The sequence below is a fragment of the Panthera leo genome, chromosome A3, assembly GCF_018350215.1.
Source record: "Panthera leo isolate Ple1 chromosome A3, P.leo_Ple1_pat1.1, whole genome shotgun sequence".
NCBI lineage: Eukaryota > Metazoa > Chordata > Mammalia > Carnivora > Felidae > Panthera > Panthera leo.
This window is the reverse complement of record NC_056681.1, coordinates 8907141-8929031: the sequence shown is the minus strand read 5'-3', so window position 1 is coordinate 8929031 and position 21891 is coordinate 8907141. Positions and strand designations below refer to the sequence as shown.

Here is a 21891-nt window from a genome sequence, read left to right as displayed (position 1 = left end):
TGCTTCCCATTCTGTGACTCCTGCTCTCTCTGTCCCTCCCCACTTGCATTCAGTCTGTTTCTTCCTCTCTCTCTCTCTCTCTCTCTCTCTCTCAAATATAAATAAACATTAAAAATTAAAAAAAAAACTGAACATAGATTTTATATAAATTAAGAAAACAGGCTTGGAGTTGGTAAAGTTACAGGTATGCTTGCCAGAAACTCAATGCATTAATTTAAGAAATATTTGTTGAATGTCTACCCTGGGCAGACCCTGTTCTAGCTGCTGAAGATGTGCTAGGGAGCTAGACTGATCCATTTTCTGCTCTTAGAGAGTGTAGTTTCAGTCAAAAAGCAATCAACTTGGGGTGCCTGGCTGGCTCAGTCCACAGAGCATGCAAGTCTTGATCTCAGGGGTGTAAGTTCAAGACCCACTTTGGGTATAGAGATTGCTTAACAATAAAATCTTTTTAAGGGAAAAAAAAAAAAACAGCAATCGATTGTAGCCTGAGCCCTCCCACTTGTTGCCACGTGCCTTGAAAAGCTACCTGGGCTTTCATCTCCTCCTCTATAAAATAGGTGTTTGGCTTTGTATGGTAATGACAAACACACATGCTCCCTAACTCCACCTCTTGTATCCGAGGCAGACATCACTAGTCAATCTTGGCACGCATGCTCACTAACTCCACCTCTTGTATCCAAGGCAGACATCACTAATCAATCCTGGCATTCTTTCCCACTGAGTTTCGAGGAAGACACAGACTTTGCGTCCTTCAGAACAAATGGTCTCTGTTGGCATTTTGGGTGGATAACTCTTTGTCGTGGAAGGCTGTTCTGTGCACGATAGGATGTTTAACAGCACCCGTGGCCATTACCTACTTAATGTCAGTAACCACACCACGCCCCCTCCCTGTTGTGACAGCCAAAATGTCTCCAGGCATTGCCAAATGTCCTCTGGTGGGAGGGGACAGTGACCCCAACTGAAGACAACTGCTCTAAATGGATGTGTGCCTACAGCAAACAAAACGTATTTGCCCCCTCTGGACCAGCTCATCTCCTCAGATCTCTTCTGACGCTTATATTCTATGATTCCATCAGTTGAGGCAGAGTGAACCATATCGCTTGCTTGCTTGCTTTTAATGATCTAGGGGAAACAAAAATTTCTGATAGGAAACTGAGGCACAGAGGTCAAATAACTCGCCCAGGGTGCATAGCTTTTCGAGGTAAGGCTAAAGTGCAAACACACAGCTTCTGAGCCCAATATGCCCTGTCCGTTGTATACTCAGGGTCTATCACAAATGACTCACCCAAAAATGCCAATCAGACAGTGAGCATCCACAAGGCAGTCAGGAGCTGGGACTCATCAGGAAGCATTTGTCTCCAAAAGGTGAACAAATAAGCAGAGTTTTGCTTTGTTTTGTTTTGTTTTGTTTTGTTTTCTGAAGAAACCAACTGGGAGCAAAATCTCCTGGGTAAAATGAAACCCCAACCCCTGCATTCAGGAAGCTTCCTTGTTTGTGTGTATGTTGAAGGGACAGAGAGATACAAACGTAAATTCTGGTACAGACCTCAGCTCATTAAGGTCAGTCCCGTTTTGACACGCGTGTTATACTCAGGAGAAGTGCCCATCCACCATAAAAGATGTTTGTAGAAAAATATAAATCTCTGCTGCATCCTCTCCCGAAATGTCGAAGGGTGGGGCACCTGTTCATTAACAATTGCTTCTCAATTCTTTTTACCCACCCATTTCCCCCAAAGCTCCGTTCCTCATGAAATACCAGCTGCCCCTAACAACTCTCTCCAAAAATGCTCCAGAGTCCCTTCCAAGCCAGCCTCCTGCGTCCCCTGCTGTTTGCCACTTCACGCTGCCCTCTTGTCACCTTTCCACATGTGACTTACCTGCTCTGTAACTGTAAATGAATTAAGATAGCATTGGCTTCTTTGGACACTCCTCTCCCTCGTGTCCTAATAGAAACAGCAAGGCCTAAGAGCCATGCTAGTAGAGAAAGTTCTCTCTAGCATACAAGGCGGGTAGAGAAGCTTTAAATACCACCACAAGGAGAGAGAGCTCAGCCACATGAGGCAGAAAGTGAAATGATATAAAGAACCTGAACACATCACATTCAACCAGATTAATTAAATAATACCTGTGAAGGCACATCAAAAAGTGTAACGCAAAATATAAGCATACTGGATGGAAGAAGCAGTTTCTAGAATGAAGAAAATGTGGCTGTGAGATGGACCTTGAGAAATGGATAGAATCCCAGCCTATGGAATCAGCAGTGATGAGTGAGCGAAGGAAAAGCGGGTCCAGATGGCATCACCAGGAGGAGAAAAGATTCTGCACAGGAAAGGGTTGGGTGCATTCAAAGAGCCTGGATGGGTCTCTCAAGTCAAGCTCCTTAAGCTCATTTCCTGTCTGGGGTACGCTGTGACACATCTCCAAATGGAAAAATCATTCCCAGTTGAGCTGGCCAAATATCTTGAATAAATAATGCAGAAATTATTAAGACATTTTCCAGAGGACCCCAGCATTTCCTGTCTTGACAATGAGGCTGGATTTGACATCAGCTAACTCAAAAAGTTAAAAATAAAAGCTGCGGCCAACTCAAACTTCCCTTCCAACTGTTTTTCAATAATCTGAGATTGGGCTGTGAAACAGTACTTGAAACTAATTTCTTCAAACCATCTTAACTTGAGTCATTAACTCATGAGCTCAGCCAAGTGGATGAGCCACTGGCTAATCTTTGTCCTGGGTTGAGAGAACAGGAAGGAAGGTGGAAATGAATTATGACTTTATTGGTCAGGCTATGAGATGTTGGGAGTCAGGGGGGTTTAAAAAAGGAAATGTTCCAGGGCACCTGGTGGGGTTCAGTCGGTTGAGCGTCTGACTCTTGATTTCAGCTCAGGTTATGATCTCGTGGTCATGAAATCAAGCCCCTCATCAGGCTCCGTGCTGAGGGCAGAGCCTGCTTGGGATTCTCTCTCTCTCTCCCTCTCCCTGCCCCTCCCCCAGCGCTTTCTCTCTCTCTCAAAATAAATAAACATTTTTAAAAAAGGAGGGGCGCCTGGGTGGCTCAGTCGGTTAAGCATCTGACTTCAGCTCAGGTCATGATCTCACAGTTTGTGGGTTCGAGCCCCGCACCGAACTCTGTGCTGACAGCTCAGAGCCCAGAGCCTGCTTCAGATTCTGTGTCTCTCTCTCTCTCTCTGCCCTTCCCCTGCTCATGATCTGTCTTTCTCTGTCTCTCAAAAATAAATAAACGTTAAAAAAAAAAAAAGGAAAGTTTCCAAGGCTGTGCCAGATCTTGGGTTAATCAGAGAAATACAAGTGGAACGGTATAAAGAATTTTAAAGGGAATAATTCAAAAATACTAGCTGACCCGTATAGAGTGCTTCCTGTGTGCCGGCCATCGCCTACTTTCTTCTACCTGGTCTCTTCCTGCCAGTGACCCTAACGGGGGGGGGGAGGGGGGGACACGTGTCCCCATTGTACAGATAAAGGCGCTGAAGTGGAGGAAGTTAAGCAATTTGCTCAAGGTCACGTCATCAGGGGCGTGAAAGAGTCAGCATGGGTCTCCCGAAAGAACCTCCCGAGACAGCGATAAAGAGAGAATACTGAGAAAAACCTGCTCCCAACCATAAAATAACAGAATCCACAAACCTCATCAATATTTCCAGGAAGACTAGTTGTCCACCATCGAATGGAGGCAAAACCAGGGCTTATACAGGTGTCTGCCTCTCATTCCCAGGATGAAATCATTCACCGTCCTGGACATCAGTTTTCCCATCTGTACAATGGGCATCAAAAAAATCTTCCAAATGACAGTGGGTCTAAGGAAAATCATAGCGTGCTAAAAAATATTTTATAACTGGGAGCATCTGAAGTCAGACAAATAGGTTTGAATCAGCACTGCCAATTATTGGGTTTTATCCGTGGGCGATTTAGATCCTTCCCCAGTCATCCGTTTTTTTCCACCTCTAAAATGAGAGAATAATAACCACACCTAACTTGTGAGGCTCTGGTGAAGAATAAACAATATTATGCACGCAAGGATAACATCCCTGGCACTATCCGTGGCACATAGTAAAGGCTCAATAAATTTTAAATCATAATAATAATGAAACCATAGCTACGTGGGTGCTGCTGTGCTTACTTACAAGACCGTAACACCTATTTCGATGGACCAGAGCCTTAGAGCTGGAGCAAGAAATGAAATAAACATGCAAACGACAGAACTTGAACCCAATAACGTGCCCGCTCCCGAAGTTTAGCATATTACTGGAATTTACTGGAAATCGCTAATGGAACGCTGCCCATTATTCATGATACGAGCAGTAAGGAATCATGCATAATGGAACAGAGTCCCTGCTAACAGCAGATTCACGCACGATAATTTAAACTTGTTTGTATGGAAATAAAGGGCGAGTCTTTGAAGTGAGCCTTAATGAGATTCTGCTTCATCTTGACTGTATCCTGGGAGAAAGAGTTCAATTTCTCCTCCAGCATCCGGCTCTTGTTGGTGGCGTGTAGGAAGGGAAGGGCCAGCTTAAATTATGAATGGCCCTCCTTGTCTGTGAGAGCAGGTGGGGAGCGGGGGTGTTCATCCTGGAGCACAGGGGAGGTGGGGCGAGACGAGCTCACGTCTCCTCCGACGTGGTTTCTGACTCAGAAACTTACGGGAGGGGCTGGTCGGACTGGAGCCTCAGCAAGCAGGCATCATGGAAAGCTGGGGTCACAGACCCTCTGGGACCCAAGTAAGCCGGGTGGGTCCTGGCGGGAGACCCTGGGGTATCAGCCTGGCCCTGAGCGGGAGGACGCCTGGGAAATGCTTGGTGCCACCAGATGGCTGCTGAGCTGGCAGCTCCCAAAGTCCAAAGACGCCCGGGGTCTGGTCAACTCGGCCCAACTGTCCAAAGGTCCCAGGATATGAGTTCGCGGCAGCCGAAAAGGGTGTGGCTGTTGAGTTTCTGAAATCACTGAATTTGGGGGCGCCTGGGTGGCTCAGTCGCTCAAGCGTCTGACTCTTGGTTTGGGGCTCGGGTCACGATCTCATGATTCATGAGCTCGAGCCCCACGGCGGGCTCCGAGCTGACAGTGCAGAGCCTGCTTGAGACTCTCTCTGTCTCCCTCTCTCTGCCCATCCCCCGCCACCTCGAGCTCGCTCGCTCTCTCTCTCTCAAAAATAAATAAACATTTTTTTAAAAATCATAGATTTTTTTTTAAAAAGCCCAATTCAAGCGGCGGGAGCGGTCTGCCGCACCGGGTGGCCGTGGACGAGAAGACCCCGTCAGGTGCTGAGCACAGGCTGGCCACCCACGGTCGAGCATTCCCTTAATGGTAACTAAGCCTCTGAGACCCAGCGTTTGCTACAATCCTTCTGCCGTTCGACACGGAGACACAGCATAACCGACAGCCGCGAAGGATGGCGTGTGAACCCACAGTCGCGATGGACGGCGTGCGTTAGAACTTTCTCCGTGCCACGCACCTTGCTCGGGACTCCCCTTGCATTGCTTCCTTTCATCCCGCAGCCCTGTGAGGAAAAAATATGCTTGTTAGCCCATTTCACAGATGAGGGAACTGAGGCCCCTAAAGGCGTACTTACTCTTTCAAGGTCACAAAGCCAGTAGGGCTGGGGAAACGGGTTCGGAAGCAGACACCTGTTAGATCCCTGGGTCCACTTTCTTCATCGGGGTCTGTACTGCCCCTCCCTTGACTGCTTCCAGAACCCGAATTAAAGTCTCAGCTGGGCTCCGGGAAGGGAGGCCTCTGTGTGTACTAAGGAGTTCATCCGGATCTCTCCCCGGTAGGCAGGTGTATTTTGTGACTTTAGGGCCAGGGAACGCCAGCACGGAGCACGGCCCAGCCGGCGGCTCTCCTGACCTCCATCTCCCGCCTCATCTGTCTCTCCTCACCCAGACTCGAGGATTTAGTTCCCAGCCTATTGTGCCTTGATTCTCTAAAGAGAAATCTCTCATTTTTAAACTCGACACGGACCAGGCACTAGGCTCAGAAGGTTTCGTGCGTTTAATCACTTCATTCTTCAGACTCTTATTCCCGTTTACCAACAAGGCGGCTACAAATTAAGTAACCAGCCCAAGAACACGCAGCCGGGAACTGTGGCGTCAGGACGCGATCCCCCCCTCGTTCGTGTGGCACACGCGTGTTTACGTCCGCTCGCCTGATGTCGTTCCCGGTGTGGGAGCAGGGCAATGAACCAGACAAGGCAGGTGCCTGCCCCCAGGGAGCCTACATTCCAGAAGCCACCGGCAGGCTATGAAAGAAGTACACATCTGAGCCAGGATGGAGATCGTTTCGGTGAAGAAAATCAAAGCCGGGCGGGGAGCTAGCAAGGAAAAGACGTGGCAAGGGGTGTTGGTTTAAATGAAAGGAGGATGCGGGAGGAGGTGCTATTTGAACTCAGACCTGAACAAAGCGGGAGAAGTGGGAGAAACACTTTCCAGGGTGTGGGAGGTCACATGCAAAGGCCCTGGGGCCGGAATGAGTTGGGGACATTAGGGAAACATCCAGAAGACCCTTCTGCCCCAAATGGCGTAAAGGAAATGAGTGAGTTAGGAAGGGTGAACCATGCATGGGCATGTCGAAGTCGAGGTGGAGTCTGATGCCTGCTCTCCTACCCACTCCCCCCTGTCTCCATCTGGAAGTCTGCCAAGCCAATCCTAGCATCTGCTTTACCCGAGGGTCCTCCCCTCTGCCAGTTCTCTGAGTCTCTCTCTCCTTGTGTTTAGGTAATGACCAAGTACAGACGCTCAGGAACCCATTCTCTTTTTAAATAATTTGAATCACGGTAGGCTACACGTCCACCAAGAGAGGAGGAACAGAGAGGGAGCCTGCGAAACGCGACCGCGCACGGTGCGCTCTGGGACCCACAACGTCCTGCTGACGCAGGCAGCAGCCCGGGTGTGCGTGCGGTGAGAACGCCACGTGAGAGGAGGAGCCGTGCAGCGGCTCCGACAGAGACGCCTCCACCGCCGGCAGCCGCGGGACCGGACGGCACGTCGGTGTTTTCCGTATTGCAGCTTAACGAGAACGGCCACGCCAGCCTCGTGGCCGGGTGTGAGTCTTGCGTGTTGCCAGCAGCCGGTCTGGGGCTCTGAGGTTCCATGCGGCGTCCTACCCTCCGGTCGCAGAAACCTCGGTCTCGCCGGGCTGTTTCCCGCCGCTGAATACATTGCATTCTTCACACGTTTGCTTACTAACCACAGGCCTGAGCCTCAAAATGATAAATAAAACAAACAGGGCATGGGATGAGTCTTTGAGGGAATGGCAGCCGTTTAATAACCGAAATCTCTACGCCTCTCATCTCATCACGCTGAGATGCCGAGAGAACCGGATTTTTAGAACACGACCTGGTCTCTGAGGTCAGGGGAAGAAAAAAACAGCAAAACCCATTTCCGTTAGTCCAGACCTTGTGTCTAGTCAATTCCAGGTTCAAGCTTAACCACCCCAGCGTCTCAGGGATGGCCGTTTTTATCTTTCTTTTTTAAAGAGCAGGATTGGAATTTCATTGCATTGAGTATAAACGGGGGAAAAGTACATGGCAGAATAAAACTCAACATGCTTTTATGGAATTTTCATCGTAAGACTGCCTGTAATAGAGTTGACCTCGTATTCACCTAAGATTTCTCTGGCTCCGAGTTCAAATTTCATGCCAATTAACATGTTAATGACATATATCATTTAAAGAGCTCATCATAACTTTTATCACATCATGTTACATCTACTTCCTTGTAATTAAATCAGAATTACAGGGTGTAATTACTTTTCTTTTCCTGAATCCCCATTCCTTTTCAGGCATTTAAATTCAAGTGCAAATGCTAAAAGACACTTGAAAGTAACAACCTAATAAAAATATTACCAATTAATGAAAGTGTTGGGTTTCTCCTACTCTCCGGTTTCCTTTTTGACAAATTCTCTTCCCCTGTTATACTTTGGGTAACACGTAATGCTTAGTGGTATCCAATCAAATGCTTCCTAAGTTCTTTAAATCCTCAGGGCCCTGATTTCCATTAATATGCAGTGTTCTCACACATAAATATAATTACATACAATTATTAGCGGAAAGGGATCAGATAAGGTTTATTAAGGAAATATCCTATAATTACCCAAGTCCAGGACTTCCCTTTACGTGTTAACTCAACCAAGGGTTGGAGTCTGCAGTCTCTCCACCTGCAAAACAGTTATTGACTTTGATTCATCTGGGAAAATGTGGGACTGATGGCAGGACTGAAAAAAGGGATACACCTTTGTTTAAAAGACTTAACTATGGAGGCACCTGGATGGCTCAGTCCATCCAGTCTGGAATAACCCATCCGTTGAGCGTCCGACTTCGGCTCAGGTCATGATCTCACAGTTTGTGAGTTCCAGCCCGGCGTCGGGCTCTGTGCTGACAGCTCGGAGCCTGGAGCCTGCTTCAGATTCTGTGTCTCCCTCGTTCTGTCCCTCCCCTGCTTACTCTCTCTCTCTCTCTCTCTCTCTCTCTCCCTCAAAATAAATAAGGGGCGCCTGGGTGGCTCAGTTAAGCCTCTGACTTCAGCTCAGGTCATGATCTCATGGTTCATGGGTTCAAGCCCCACGTCGGACTCTATGCCGACAGCTCAGAGCCTGGAGCCTGCTTCGAATTATGTGTCTCCCTCTCTCTGTGCCCCTTCCCTGCTCGTTCTCTCTCCCTCTCTCTCAGAAATAAACATTCTTAATATAAAATTAATTAATTAATTAACATTTTTTTAAAAAGGACTTAACTATGATAATTCTACAAAGACTATGGACCCCGAGGTCATTTTCTGACCACTGTCTGGTCTTTCAAACCCCCCCCCCCAAAGGATTTAAGACTTAAATCTACATCACACTTAATTCTTGACCCTCGTCGTAACTTCCAGATAATATCTAAGAAAATGCAAGTAATTTACAGGCTTGTGATCTTCTCCGATGACCCGTAAGAATTATGTGGGCAGAATGACCAGGGACTCACATACATTATTTGAGGAGCTGGGCACTGGAAGACGGGCAGAATGGTGACTCCTTTGTTGTCGGGAAATTCTGCGTGCATAGACCAGGCGGATCATTCATTCAGGAAATATTTATTGAGCACCTACAGTGTGCTGTAGCTACTATTCTGGGCCTTGGTAATAAAGAAGATCCAAGGTCACTGCTGACAAGGTGCCAACATCCATTGCCTCCTGGGAAAGGAGGAGAGACCATAAAGTATAAACAACAGAACAAATAAGGGGATGACAGGTGGTGATGGAAAGCCAAGAGGGAAAGATAACGGAGGCAGGCCAGGCGATGTGATAAAAAGCGATGGGCTGGAGGGTTATTCCAGACTGGACGGTCAGGGAAGGCGGCTCTGAGGTGCCCGATCTTTGAGCTGGGGCTTCAGTGATGTGAAGGCGGCGGCCACGGGGGGCTCAGGGAGAACAGAGCCACCAAGTGTCAAGGTCCTGAGGGGAAGTGAGCGTCATGTTCTGCAAGAACAAAGAGGAGGTGGGTGTTGCGAGAACAGACTGAGCAAGGATGCAAAAATGGCGGTAGAAACATGGAAGCACTTAGGAAGCTCTGTGGGCCATGAAAAGTAGTCGAGACTTGTTTCTTTTTTTTCCTGAGACTGACAGGAAACAACGAGAGGGTTCGCAGCCAGGAAGTGACATAACTCAAATTACGCATTGAAAAGGGAAAAGGATGGTCTGTGGCGTGGAGCCTGCATTTGCACGGGGCAGGAATAGAAGCAAGCCGACTTGCAGGGGCCCGTTGGCGCCTTCAGGGGAGCAGCGACACGGGCTTGAGTGAAGCAGGTGCCGTATAAAGGTCCAGCCCACGGTCTGGCAGGCGGGCAAGCGGGCTCTGCTCCGTGGGCTTGTGGCAGCTTGTAGGAGCCTCTGGATCCTCTGGAGCGTTTGTTGAACGAACATGTTCTGTTTACTACGTGCCAGGCGCTGTTCGAAGTCATGGGGGTGCAGCAGGGAACAAACCAGACGACACCCCCCACTCTCCTGGACCTTAAATAAGGGAGAAAAACATCCAGTACAAAAGCAAATAATTGCACAGTATTATGTGAAGCGCTAATAGGCATCTTGAAAAGTAAAGCAGGGCAGGGGGGTGGGAAGGATAGAGAATGAAGGAGGGGCAGCCTCTTCAGGTGACCCGTCCAGGGACGGCCACACGCCCCGCCGCTCACACCTGCATGAGGCGACATCAAGGATGTGGGCTCTTGGGGCTCCTGGGTGGCTCGGTCCGTTGAGGGTCCCACTCTTGATTTCGGCTCAGGTCACGATCCCGGGGCTGTGGAATCGAGCCCCGTGTTGGGCTCCGTGTGGAGCCTGCTTAGGATGGATTCTCTCTCTCTCTCTCTCTCTCTCTCCCTCCGCTCCTCTCCCCCACTCATGCTCACTCTCTTTCTCTCTAAAATAAAAAAAGGAGCACGTGGGTGGCTCAGTCGGTTGAGCGTCCGACTTCGGCTCAGGTCGTGATTTCGAGGTCCGTGAGTTCAAGCCCCGCGTCGGGCTCTGTGCCGACAGGTCAGAGCCTGGAGCCCGCTTTGGATTCTGTGTCTCCCTCTCTCTCCGCCCCTCCCCCACTCATGCTCTGTCTTACAAATAAATAAACATTAAAAAAATGTTTTTTAATAAATAAAATAAAAATTAAAAACAACAAAAAAAAGAATGTCAGCTCTTCCTGCCCCTTCCTGGTCCCGCCACGTTGCCTCTATTTTCACGTGATGCCAGCCCTCAGCAGAACCTGGGACCACCTCAGTCTTTCTCAAGACAATCCTCTCCCGCCAGAGCACAAGCAAGGAACGGCGACACAGGGGAGGCCTGACATCACGCTGCGGGTAAAACACCCGGTAAAGTCTCTCCCGTGTTTCTCTCGACAATCACAGACAGTCCCTCCTCCCCCTCTGCCTGTGGCCCACGAGCAGCGTTCTTCTGGATTCCTTCTGGGCCCGCCGGCGTCCAGCCCTGCTTCCCTCAACTAAGCCGAGCGATTCCAGTCACCCCCGGTGCCTCCCACAAACACCCAACATGTTCAGGGAAACAAAGAGCTTTGCTGAAAAGGTGCCTAGTGACCGTTTGGCCCCCCGGGAGCCTTCATCTCCCCACTCCCATCGCCCAGGGCTCGAGAAAGACTTTCCCCTCAAAACGCTCAGCATCTTTTCCGAGGGACATTCCGCTGAATCCAATCGCCACCCTGCAAAGGGGTTGTGGATTCGCACACCCCTACCGGCTCCTTTCTTATTAAACCCAGGACGCAGAATCTTCCGGAAAATGAGCAGGAACAGAAGCCATCTTTACACAGCTCCTTCCTGTCCGTGGTCTTCTACGTCTTCGCTCTCTCCTCACGTCAAGTCAGGCCCAGAGGCGGAAGCAGCTGACTTCCGGCCATGCCTCCAAGGACGTTGGTCCAAGTCAGGGGTTAGCAAAGTGTGGAAAAGCCAGTGGAAAGGGCTGGAACACAGCCCCACCCGGGTGTTGGCAGATTGTTTCTGGCTGCTTCTGTGCTGCAGCACAGAGCTGCCTCGTGACCCAGCACGGGAGAGGCCGCGGACAACGCGAACGGGCGAAGCCGTGTTCCAAGACCTCGTTGCTTCTGGATGCCGAGATTTGCGTTTCACGTAATTCTGCCGTGTCACAAATATCGCCATCATTCTTTTGGAGTTTTTCCCCAACCATTGAAAAACGTGAAAACCATCCTCAGCTTGCAGGCCCTACAAAAACAGACGGCAGGATGCCTATGGCCTGCAGGCCCCGGGTTGCCACCCCGATTCACGGGGCCGCTGACAAACATCGGGTCTCCGGGTTCCTGAGTCAGTCCCAGCACGGCAAGGTCTCAGCGTCCTCCTGAGCAGAAAGCCGAGCCGGTGTCCTGTTGTGCCTGGCCCCTCCCTCTGCCTCCAGGTCGCCAGGGCCCAGAAGGCTAGTCCTCCTACAGAAACGCCATTCCTTTCAAGTTGGCCAAGTCTGGAGTCTGGGCTCTTTGAGGGGGGCCTGCTTGCTCGCCCTGATGTCTCCGGCACGCAGCACGGAGCCCAACACCGACCAGGGACTCAGACCACGTTAGTGGAGAGGAGAAACCAAGGAAAAAGTTCAAAAGGCACAGCAACTGTGCCTGGTTCTCGAACCATTCTCTAGGGCTGTTGATGCCTATGATGCGATCCGGCCACGACTTACCGGCAAAAATGAATAATTAACCACTTCTCAAAACCCAGTGGGCCGGCCAACAAGGCCGGGGGCCATGCCTACCTTGAGCGACACATCTCCACGACTTCTTGAAACACAGAGCCCACAGCCCCCCGCTCTGCAATATTTCCATCGATTTCCAAATGAGTTGAGGCCGTTTCCTGACAGTTTGGGGGAAAAGGGCCAAACCGTCAGGCTCCTGTTCTGTCTCCAGCATTTTGCAATTAAGAGCTGGCCTCGGCTAACGCTCAACCTGTCATTACCAGGAATATTGAGATAGGACGCTCTGAGGCAAATGGAACCTGACTGCCTGCTACAGCCCAAAGTTAAGCCGCTTCCGAACGCCTCTTGGACTCTGGGCATCATCCCGGCCGGCTGATGTCTGTTTCAGCCGAGCGGCGGGCTGTTCTCGGGATGCGGATGGCGCCACGGAGAGCTGATGTTGCATGAACTTCTCTGCTGTCGTTGCTTTTCTAACTGACAGCTTCGCCCGGCACCGTAGGCTCCACCTCAAGGAGATGGTCCCCGATTCCCTCTCTTCCGATTAGCCTGGGCAATGATTGGGATAATTTAGGACTCGCACTGCTTGGTCATCTGTACAGTTACAACAAATAAAACATTGTCATGTGAGCAGACACCGCGTGTTGACTGTGCTGAGAGCTGAGCTATCACACGAGGGGGGATGTGAATCCTAGAATGATGACACAAATAAGGAAATTACAAAAGGCCCGACAAAAGGCATTTGTGTTAAATCAATAATGCTCTGTTTGGTTGGTTTTTTTTTTTTTAATCCTAATCTTTCTCCAAAAAAAAAAAAATTATCTTTCTAAACAGTTGGCGATTCCTATTCTTGTTTGTCTTCCTGAACATAATTAAAAACATGTTGTGGCGTCTACTTAAGACATCAACTTTCCCAAGGCTGTCTTGTCCACTGCGTTTTAAACAAAGACACTTGTTTTGGCATTGTGCCCTTAATTAATCATTTGAGGCTTTATTGCTGTACCAAAAAAAAAAAAAAAAAAAAAGTGTCTTTGCGTAATGATTCATCACAAGCCCAATTCCTGCAGAACTTAATCAAATACAGAACCAACTTTCTAATCAGCTTAAATATTTTTTTTTTAAATTAACGTAGGCCTTACTTTCAATCTGTTATTTGGAAAGGGAATATCGATATATGACCCCCTGTTATTGAGGAATTCTTACGGGGCGCCTGGGTGGCTCAGTCGGTCAAACATCCGGCTTCGGCTCAGGTCACGATCTCACAGCTCGTGAGGTCGAGCCCCGCGTCGGGCTCTGTGCTGACAGCTCAGAGCCTGGAGCCTGCTTCTGATCCTGTGTCCCCCTCTGTCTCCGCCCCACCCCTGCTTGCCCTCTGTCACTCTCTCTCTTTCCAAAATAAATAATAAACATTAAAAAATTAAAAAAACACACACACACAAAAGAGGACTCCAGGAACTGCTAAGCCTCCGTTGCTGACCCCGCTCCCTCCAATCAGGCCACCAATTCTTTCCACTTTCAGTCTGCCTCGAAACCACGAGTGTGCCACCGAACCACACATCCCTTCTCTAGGCACGTCCCGGAGCAGAATCCACTTAAAAGCCTCAGATGCAAGAGAAAGTGACACAGACTGAGCCACCTCTGAATGACACCAACTCAGATCTGGGATTTCGAGAAAGGTCTCAACAGGAGAACGAAATTGCTGGAGGGGAAGGTATATCGTTGGAATCACCGGAACCAACTTATATCGTGCCTCGCTCTCTGAGCTCGGTGCGGGTGACACCCTAAGAAGACGTTTTCAGCAGAACCTCGCTCTCTGAGCTCGGTGCGGGTGACACCCTAAGAAGACGTTTTCAGCAGAACCTCGCTCTCTGAGCTCGGTGCGGGTGACACCCTAAGAAGACGTTTTCAGCAGAACCTCGCTCTCTGAGCTCGGTGCGGGTGACACCCTAAGAAGACGTTTTCAGCGTTCTGCATTGCTGTCACGTTATGGCGGTGTGTGGCTAAATTTGTGCAACTTTCCAGTGTCTGCGGCTGATCACTGGTACAGTTTCGAAAGCACGTTAATATGAGCTGCAGTCCGACATTCCCTATACCTCCCAGGGCTCCGGGTCAAATGTTTTTGTGTCACTCATGGAGCCCCTGTGTGCAGCACTTTTGGGGCACCTTCTTCTACGGGATGGGAACTACGGCCCCCATTTTACAGATGAGTAAGTGAAGACGTCATCTGCCCCAAAGCTCCTCTACGGCCAAGACCTTGGCCTCGGCGTCCCCTCATCCAAATGTGACGCTGAGTCCCAGCAAGGCTCCGAGCTCAAGCCAGACTTGGCAGCTACGGATGTAAACAGAGGAAGGCACGAGCGCTTCCCCGAAAAGCTTCAGGAGTCTTGGTCCCAAGAGAACGCCGCATCTCGGCTGTCGGGTGGTAATGGGGAGCTGCGGGTGATAGCAGGGCTTTAGGATCTAACAGGCCTGGCCTCCACTCCCAGCCCCCTCGTGGGTCCCTGGGAGACGTAAAAAATTTCTCCTTACCTTGAACGTGGCTAATCACAACACCTGCCTCACGGGGGGACTAGCTCAGCCAATTTGGGCAAGAGCATTTAACGACGAGCCCGCACATGCTAAGCAAGAATAAACGTTCAAACCTGTAACCCTTTGTTGAACAAGCATATCGCCTGAGCAGTGATCAAAGCATGATTTTACTTCTCTCTCCATTTAAAAATCTATTCAGAGGGAGTAAACCTCCCGCACTCTTGGATAAAACCCAAGACTTTTTCTACTAATTCCCAGGGAAGGCCCCTGGTCACTTTAAGATTCAATTTAGGGATGCCGTTCTGGGGTTAGAACACCCAGGGGCGCCTGGGTGGCTCGGTGGGTGAAGCATCTGACTTCAGCTCAGGCCATGATCTCGCAGTTCACGAGTTCGAGCCCCGCGTCAGGCTCTGTGCTGACCGCTCAGAGCCTGGAGCCTGCTTCGGATTCTGTGTTTACCTCTCTCTCTGCCCCTTCCCTGCTCACGTCACTCTGTCTCTCTCTATCTCAAAAAAAAAATTAATTAATTAATTAAAACGTTAAAAACTAATAGAACATCCATTCTCTCCTTTTACAAGATCTTTGCTCCTGCTGTGGGTCTCAGCCCCTGAGGCAGAGGCACTGGGTTCCGCTCTGTGTCTCCTCCTGGCTCCCCCAGCCTCCTGGAGCCCACGTTGGAAGGGTGCTGAGGTGGGCACTTGAGAAGGGGACGAGCCACGAAGGGAGTTCCCTGCGTGCGTGTGGCTCCCGGTCTGTGCTCCAAGCCAACGGTCGTGGCCGAGCCTTCTGTATATTCTCTCTATTGGAGCACAGTGTACGTGACACAAAATTTGCCAGTTCAACCCTTTTCGAGTGCGTAGTTCTCCGCGTCAAGTACGCTGACATCATCCTGCAACGTCACCTCCATCTAGCTCCAGGGAGAACCTAACTCTTCATCTCCTGGTGTCTTGGTCCGTTCGGGCAGCTACAACGTGGCACATCACAGCACATCACGGACGGCATTCTAAGCAAAAAAAATTTACTTCTCGCGGTTCGGGAGGCTGGAGGTCCGAGATCGGGTGCCAGCGTGGCCGGGTTCTGGAGAGAGTTCAGTTCTGGTCACAGATGGCCGTCTTCTCGCCATGTCTTCACCTGGTGGAGAGGGCAGGGAGCTCTCTGGGGTCTCTTCCGTAAGGACACTACTCCCATTCAAGAGGGACACCAAAGCCCTGGCTTCTGACACCTGGGGGGTTAGGATTTCAACAGAAGAATTTGGGGGAGTCACGACATTCATTCCATGGCTCCCGGCTTTTCCTGGGTGCTTTGGACGCTTGCCTTTTCTCTGGGCCTTCTCCCCTGCGGTTCCCTGATCCAGGGCAGCCGTCCCCCGCCCCGCCCCCCAGGGGGTAAACTGATAGTCTCCACTCTGCTCCCAAGTGTTGGGCTTCCCGGCCTGAGAGACAACCCCATCAAACGTGCCTCAGCAACACCCCACAGCTTTCTCCTGCATAGCCCCCCAACAAACACTCTGCCACCCCGTCCCTGCACAAATCCTCAGACGTCAGGCCGGTCCCAGCAAGCAGCGTCCTCCGGCAGTGCCACGTGAGTGGTCACAAACCCTCTGCTCTTGGCGGACCCCAGACCGCAGCCACCTGTGCCTCAGCAACCCGGGCGGGGATCAGACACCGGGGTCCTCTGTCCCCCGGGATCAGCCGGGACGCCCCCTGACCACCCCTGCCCTTGCATCGACTAGACTCGGGTATGTCTTAGCTGGGGTTCGCCCAGAAGCCACCACGGGGACAAGGATTCCTGACGGTGCAAACACCGGTACAAGAGTGAGGAAGTGACACAAGGTAGGAGGGGGCGGACACAGGGCACCTTATCATTCAAGTTGTCGTGTGGCCAGTTGGCACGTAGTCCTGCACAGAATTCTGGGCGCCGGTGTAGAACAGGGGCCCGAGTGACTGCACCCGCGGAGGAGACAGCCGGCATCTTCCGCAGCAACTCCTGACAATCGCTGGTTGAAGGCCAAGAGGTGTGCGCGTTCATTCACCTGCCGCAAGGGCGCCCAGGGGGCACTGGCGGCCAGAAGAAGGCTTTGGGCAAAAGAACGTGGCCCCGCCCACGGAAATCCTGCGGTGGACCCGAGTGAGAAGGGTAAAGGGATGAGGCACCCATACCACCCCCCTCACCCCACCCCAGAGCAGGTTGGCAGCCCTTTCTCCAAGTAAACCACGCCCCCCATCTGCTCACAGGGAGCCCTTGTGGACCCGCCTGCAGAAAAGCCCCACTGAAGACGGAGGGTGTGATCCACGTCAAGATGGCCTGGGTTCGAGCCCAGCCCCACCCTTTACGAGCATGAGGATCTATCCCTGCCCTCCGTGATGCGGTGTTCTCACATGCAAAATTGAGGGGACCACACAGAGTGTGTGTGCGACATGCTTCCCCAGACCCTCTCCCACGTGTGTCTAGACCCCCGGCCGGACTTTGTCCACGTGCCGTGCTGTTCTTCCCTTGACACGTGGGAAAGACTGGTTAAGTAGTCGTCGGTGTAACTATCCATTTAATGAGGCTCCTCTCCTCGATGGGAAGCTCCTGAAGGTCAGAACTGGGCACCACATCGGTTAACTCCTCAGCCCTTAGTACGAGCCCTGACGTATAGTACGTGCTCGGTGAATATTAATACACCGCACGTAGCCGTGCATCTATGCATTCGTTCATGCGCACAGACATAAATGCTGTATGTCAAGAACCCAGACCAGGTCCTGTGAACTCACATGCCTCCAGGAGCCAGACGGAAACGAATCAAGAGAGCCGGCTTGGGAGGCAACTGGGAGTGGTGGAGAGTGTGGCCAACTCCAGAGCACTTGCCCAGTCCAGAAGAGGTAGGAGCTCGTCACTTCCATGCAGAAATCTGGGCCCAGCGTGCCAGTTGCCAGATTTCCCAATTTTTTTTTTTTTTTCTATTTCAGAAGAGGCTGGAGTTTTTTGATCTTCAACTTGGGGGCAACCACTCTCGATTTTTCAAATGCCCCCGCGCAGTGCGACAAAACAAAACAATAACGACAACAACCAAAACGTATCCTCAGGCCAAAGCTCTCCAGCCAACAGTTCGAGACCTCTGGTGTCAAGGAACACTTGGAATGTTCATCTCTACTTGATCTCCGTAGATAGGTAGCCAGAGCAGATGTTAATTGTCCCGGTCCGCTGGGCCACCTAGAGGCAGGAATGAGATGGCCTCTCTCGGTCTTCCCCGTGCCAAATGAGCCACTGTTTCTCTGAGCCACTGTTCATCCCAAATGAGCCGCCGATTCTCTGAGCACAGACACGGCAGAGCCTTCCTCTTCCCACGTCAGCCCCTCCCTCCCCCATCTGCTCCTGCCCTCAGCTAATCAGCGTGCCTCAGTGGTCACAGGAGGCCCAGATGTCTTGCCAGAACTAAGCACCTTCTGAGTAATGACTCGTGGGCTGGTAGAGTTGCCAGGCGGCCAGCGAGCGTGGCTTCACTGGGGCAATGCAGGAGAGAGGCTTAGGGGAGGCGTTTGTTCTGGTAGAAGACGACGAAATCAAGACACTTACAAGTCGCCCCAGGTGAATTCAGGCGGCGTCTGTCCTCTCCAAGGGGGAGATGCACTCGTGGTTATGACTGGAGTCCACTCCACTTATCCCACGGAGTAACAAAGGAAGTAACACCCTCAGAGAGGGGACGACGCGCTGTTGAGAGCAGTGTGAATGGTTTTACCTCTTTAGGGAGGAATTTGACAATTTCACCAACTACCAAATTTTGAGAATTCATTCCCTTCAACCTGCACGTTCGTGCCTGGAAATGTACCTTCTACATAGGTGTGAGCCTGTGTAGGAAGATAGGTTCCTAGGAATATTGCCTGCACTCATAGGGCCACGGTTAAAGCCATAGACCCTGGTGCCAGACTGGTAGGTTTGAATCTTAGCTCTCTACCAGTTGCAAGTTGTGCGACCTTGGGCAGGTCGCTTCCCTTCCCTGTGCCTCAGCTCCCTCATCTGAGAAATGGGTCTATTAAAGTACCTATTTCATACAGCACGTAAGAATTAAATTAATCAATATAAGCCAAGTACTACTTATATATGGGGTATTTTTCACCCATTGGAATTGCATAAGCATTTTCAGTTTTTTTATACCAGGAGATTCAATACAGCCTTCGGAAAGAATGAAGGAAATCTCGATGTGTCCATGTAGAACGATCATAAGATTTATTTAATGGGAATATCTAGGTCTATCGTATCAACCGTCGTATTAAAAATAATATATAAGTTAGGGGCGCTTGGGTGGCTCAGTTGGTTGAGCGTCCGACTTCAGCCCAGGTCATGATCCCGCACTTCATGAGTTCAAACCCCGTGTCGGGCTCTGTGCTGACAGCTCAGGCCTGGAGCCTGCTTCGGATTCTGTGTCTCCCTCTCCCTCTGCCCCTCCCCCACTCTGTCTCTCTGTCTCCCAAAAATAAACATAAAAAATATATTAAAAAAATAATAACGATATATAAATTATACTCAACTAAGTTGTTTCAAAAAAAATAATTGTGTGTGTGTGTAGATATACACTTTTGTCTACTTATGTGCAAATAGTTCTGGAAAGATCAGAAATAAATACTGGGGTCGCAGGTTTATCTTCGTGGTGTTTGAACTTTTTTACAGAGTTCTTGTGCTTTTTTTTTTTCCAGGAAAAATCTTGTTTAAAAGAAAAAGACAGACTAGGCTCAGTGGCTTAACGGCAGTAGATGAAACCAGGGCCCATGAACTTGTATTTCCAAGTGGGTCTTTTTGCTGTATCTTGCTGATAAACCTGCTGCTCCCGGTGAAATAACCCAGGACCCCCCCCCCCCCCGTGGGACAGATCTGTGGTTAGCCCCGATTCTGTCACGTCCCGGCTGGGTGACCTGAGACAAGAACTGTCACCTCTCTGTGCCTCAGATTTTTTCCCATGAGCAAGAATAGTTCCTTAAGGGTTTTAGAGGACTGATTGAGATCGTGTTTGTAAAGTGCGGAGGACAGGGCCTGTCGTATATAAATAGAGGTTATTATTATATATAGTGGCTGATTTCCAACTACAAGCTTTACAAAGGTGGCAGCGAATCAAGACGTTCACTATTGTCATTTATGCAAATTAAGAAGACAACACCTACAGAAGAAAATATCTTTCCCGTCTCTCTTTTTCCTTTGTCTTTTACACACCCCATTACCAAAAGCCCTTAAGGCTTCTGTTGATAACTTACACAATAAACACATTAAAAATCAGGGAAATGCCAGGTTGGCTATTGTCTAAGATTCATCTTTTCAGCCCAATGCACAGCTTGGGAAATGCCTGTGGGAGAGAAAATTAAAATATGCAACGATGAAATGATCAATATCGTTGATTCTAGAGAAGCGAGCCCCGCGGCCCATACTGGTGTGCCCTCACCCGTGGCTCGAGGCCCAGCTGTCTACATCCACGCGTTCTCCTCTTTTGCTCGCCACGCACCCCTACCCACACAGACCTCCTGAATAATGCACTTTTATTATCCTGATAATATACCCCTCTATACTTACCTATACAATCCCCCAAAACCCCTACAATATCTTAACCCCGTAATATAAATAATAAGCAAAAAAGTGGACTATAGTAAAGCAGCATGATGTATCTGCATTATATATGTACGTGTGTGCGCACACGATGTATGTGCGTGTGTATTGTGTCTGTGTGTACAAGTGGACACACACACACACACACTCAAAGTTAGGCACCATCACATTAGGAGACATAAAGGAAAGTCTGGATTAAGAGAAGAAAGACAATATTTAACTGACAATTACTTGCACCTTTTTGGTTATACTGACGTTTTGAAAGAAAAGCTGTGTGTGTGTGTGTGTGTGTGTGTGTGTGTGTGTGCGCGCACGCAGCATCATGAATCCAGCAGCTACCGTGAGGGCAAGTGAGCCGGCAAGGGTTTAAACAGGGGGCCCAGGCGGATTTGCAATGCGGGGGGGGCCACCCTGATTGCCCACGTGAAAGGCAGGTGAATGGAGGCAGGAGTGGGTACGGGAGCCCATCTGAGTTCCTCACAGTCGCTTATGGTTACGACAAAACAGGCATCAGAGGGAGAAGAGAGCGTAAAAACTCTCAGGGGCTCCGGTGACCCCGGCGGCACTTTGGACATTTGTTGGAAGGCTCAGTGGTCATCGGGATGAGGGGGATGGGAGGCTGAACCAATATGGAAAGAACACAGGCTTCAGCGACAATGCCAGAGGACATGGACATGACCATACCCAGAAAATCTGCTTTCTGGCCTCATCTCTTTGTGCAGTAGTCAAGTTGCATTCACGTGGACATTTCCTCCGGACTGTGAGCTCCTTGGGAGCTGGAGCTTTGCTTTTTTTTTTTTCTTTTAAATCTCTGTGGTTTCAACGTCTAGAACAGGAATTAGCATTCTAGTCTGAACCCAAATCCTGCCCACCTGGAAAACTCCCTGGGACACAGCCACACGCGCTCATTCCTGTGGTGCCTTCTCCCGACAACAGCTTAGTGCTTGATACGGGGATCCTAGGGCCTGAGGAATTCTAAAACATTTACTACCTGCTGCTTTAAGAAACAGTTTACCGGCCCCTGATCTAGCATCATGCAGAGAACATAGGAGGTGACCCATAAAGATCTGTGGGTCACACGATCAATGTATAAATGTGGATAGTAGTAACCGCAAGACTTCCTTTGGTCATGTAGAGAAATCATCTATTGATTCACTTTTGGCCTCACACGCCTTTGATCTGCATCCCCAAATGTGAATTTTTACTTTTTGTCTCTTGTCTCAGGTGGGCCAGTCCTTTGGAGAATCCCTCCGCAGAGCTGGGTTCAGGGGGGCCTTGAAAACAGCAAACGGAACCTTCTGGGGTGGATGTTGTCGCAACCTTGGCTGGCGTGCTGAGTGGGGACTGCCCTGCGCTCCAGGGCCCTGAGCCCCAGTCCCGGCCTCCATCCACTAGATGGAAGCAGCTCGTCCTCCCCTCCTCTGCGGGGCCATTACAAGTGTCCCCCCCCCCCCCCCCCGAAGCATGGCCCTAGAGAGAGAATTTGCACATAAGAACTGAGACCTGGGGACATTACACGTATCAGTGTCCTGTAGGATAGTCCCCACATTTAAAAAATAATTACTGGGGCGCCTGGGTGGCTTGGTCGGTTAAGCGTCTGACTTCAGCTCAGGTC

The 21891-nt window shown here is 50.1% G+C and overlaps 1 protein-coding gene across 1 annotated transcript in view; it reads left to right on the top strand.

Annotated features, from left to right (window-relative positions):
* TSHZ2 (teashirt zinc finger homeobox 2) overlaps nucleotides 1–21674 on the top strand; it is a 405034-nt gene extending 383360 nt beyond the window's left edge. Inside the window, exon 3 of the mRNA XM_042930640.1 lies at nucleotides 21501–21674. The gene's annotated coding sequence lies outside the window, so the exon portion shown is untranslated. The remainder of the gene's footprint in view (nucleotides 1–21500) is intronic.
* The last annotated feature ends 217 nt before the right edge of the window (nucleotides 21675–21891 follow it).